Source organism: Berghia stephanieae, chromosome 4 (genome assembly GCF_034508935.2).
Source record: "Berghia stephanieae isolate SIO BIC M18660-M18661 chromosome 4, UCSD_Bste_1.3, whole genome shotgun sequence".
Classification (NCBI taxonomy): Eukaryota; Metazoa; Mollusca; class Gastropoda; order Nudibranchia; family Aeolidiidae; genus Berghia; species Berghia stephanieae.
The window spans coordinates 54407760-54410259 of record NC_088363.1 but is presented as its reverse complement, the minus strand read 5'-3'; the positions used below and the strand labels follow the sequence as shown (position 1 = coordinate 54410259).

Below are 2500 nucleotides of genomic sequence, written 5' to 3'. Positions count from 1 at the left end.
ACAAAAACAAACAAAAAAATCCATTAAATTTTACTTTTGTTATTTATGTCAAAAGTAGTGAATGATGTTCGAAATCTGGGGTGGGGTGAGAGGGGAGGGGGCACAATTTCGTCAGACCGGCATGTATTCACCACAGCATAGGTGTCGGGCCTTCGTAGAATCAGACTGTGGCCATCGTAAACACATGACCCGATACTGACCAATAAATGATGTCAAGAGACAAGTCTTTGGCCACAAAAGAAAACAAGTGATTCCATTGATTAAACTAGTAAATACAACTCACGATTTGTTTTCTTTTGAGGCCAAAGACTTATCTTTTGGCGTCATTTTTTGGTCAATGTCAGGCTATAAGTTTACGATGGCTACGATCAGACTGACACTGGCCACAAAATAACGTCAAAATACAAGGCCTCCAAAAGAAATCAACCGATGAGTTTTATTGAATAGTACAACAATGGATTCATTTAATTTGTCTCTTCGTGCACTACATCTCCTGGTGTCGGGTTATAATAACTTTACGAAGGCTACGATCTGTATGATAATGATGAAATAGATAAATGGTAAACAAAAGTCTTTCATAAATTATTATATGCAACAATTGGATTCAATAGTTTGATGTCACGTCTCCCAGCAACGGCGAGCAGCTTGGTTCTAAACAAAGAACAAAGGCCTCTAAACAAACCTTCAACAGTCAAGACACACTTCCCTCGTAATGATGCATAGTAACTTAGTATAGTAACTGGCTCTAAACTATCGGAACAATGGCGGACGCCCTTATGAAATATTTCTCCGACGAGCATAAAAGTGTATCCAGAGGAGAAAAGCATTATAAATATGATCATGTTTTGACTTTTATACATTCTGATCACATGACATATGACAAGTTCTTGCCAGCATGAAGAATAAAAAGCACCTATTTTCTCTGTTTAGAACCACACTGCTCGCCGTTGCTGAGCGAAGTGACATCAGACTATTGAATCCAATTGAATCACATCATTTTGTATGACATGTTATATTGACAATAAATTTTATATCATTACATTAATCGCGTTGTTTGTTATTATTACTACTATGTAGCAGAGTCATGAACGTACAGTATTCTCCCATAGTGGGCATGGGACACATTCTGTGTCTTCTATACCCTTATAACTGTTTTCCAACATGCTTTCTGTCTTTGTCTTGGAATGAGATTACTTAGTTTTGTCCTGGCCTTGGCCGGAGTCCTAGCTGGAAGGGAAACAGTCAAATGCATAGTTATTGTTTTGGGAGATGATATTTTTTTCCTTGTAAATCTTCTCTCTGTTATATATTATTATATTTGTTATTTTCAATGTATAATGTAAGCATTTGGTGTATTACTCTGTTGGATTTTGTGCTCCTGTCTGGATGAGACTTATAGGTGATCTCAAATTAAGTAGGCCCTACATTGGTGGTATGCTCTTGGAATCTACAACTGATCCCTATTTGTTCCCAGTTTCCCTATGTCTTACTTTTTCTTGGGTGCTTTAATCGTAATTCTAGAACTTTTTACTATCCCATTTCTTCCTTTTTAATGGCGATGATATAACCTAAATGTGTTGCAAGTGCCGTAAAACCCTTTAAAAACAAAACAACAAACAACGTACAGTGTTTACATAAGAAAAGTGAGTGGAGCAGGCACTTAGGTTGGTAACAACAAGAGATGAAGTGAGTAGAAAAGTGCCAGAAGACAATAAAAAATTTTCGCGGTGATGATGGGGGGCTGAAACCGCGACCATATTGGTACGACAACTCCGCCTGGCCGGTATGAGCTATCCACGATCCCAAAAAAATCGTATCAAACTCGGGTCATTCCGAGAGCTCTCTCTCTCTCTCTCTCCGACTATTGGAGATCGCGGGTCTAACACACACAACCTCCGCGAAGTTAGTTTGGCCAGCAATTAAGCTTAATAGCCCATATTCTCAACACAAACATATAACATAGAAACAATTGAGACATTGAGTATGCTCCGGTATATGGGGTGAATTTTTGATTCAGAAAAGTGAGTGGAGAAGGCACTTATGTTAGTAACAACAAGAGATGAAGTGAGTAGAAAAGTGCCAGAAGACAATAGAGAATAATTGTTTTTCGCGGCGGTGATGGGGGTTTGAACCCGCGACCTTAATGGTCTCCTATGTTTTCCTCAAACTCTCCCCCCCCCTCCCCTTCTTCAGCTTTCACTGCCAATCCACCCCCTTCTACCTTTTTACTTATAAGTAGTTCCAAGTTTCATGGTGTAACTTCCTTTCGTTTTAATTTTACTTACACGGTTGTTCTTTTACGTAGTAATGTCATTAACAATAAGCAAAACCTAGACTCTTTTAATCAATCAAATCAATCAGTCATTCAACCATGTGGGAAAGCGATATGATATAATACAAAGCTAAAAAAGAAAGAGAGAGGGAGAGAGAGAGAGAGAGAGAGAGAGAGAGAGAGAGAGAGAGAGAGAGGGGGGGGAAGAAAGAGGGTTTGTGTTTGGGT

The 2500-nt window shown here is 38.8% G+C and overlaps 1 protein-coding gene across 2 annotated transcripts in view; it reads left to right on the top strand.

Annotated features, from left to right (window-relative positions):
• LOC144970840 (high affinity cationic amino acid transporter 1-like) overlaps window positions 1–2500 on the top strand; it is a 45233-nt gene that overhangs the window by 41233 nt on the left and 1500 nt on the right. The gene's annotated exons all lie outside the window — the stretch shown is intronic.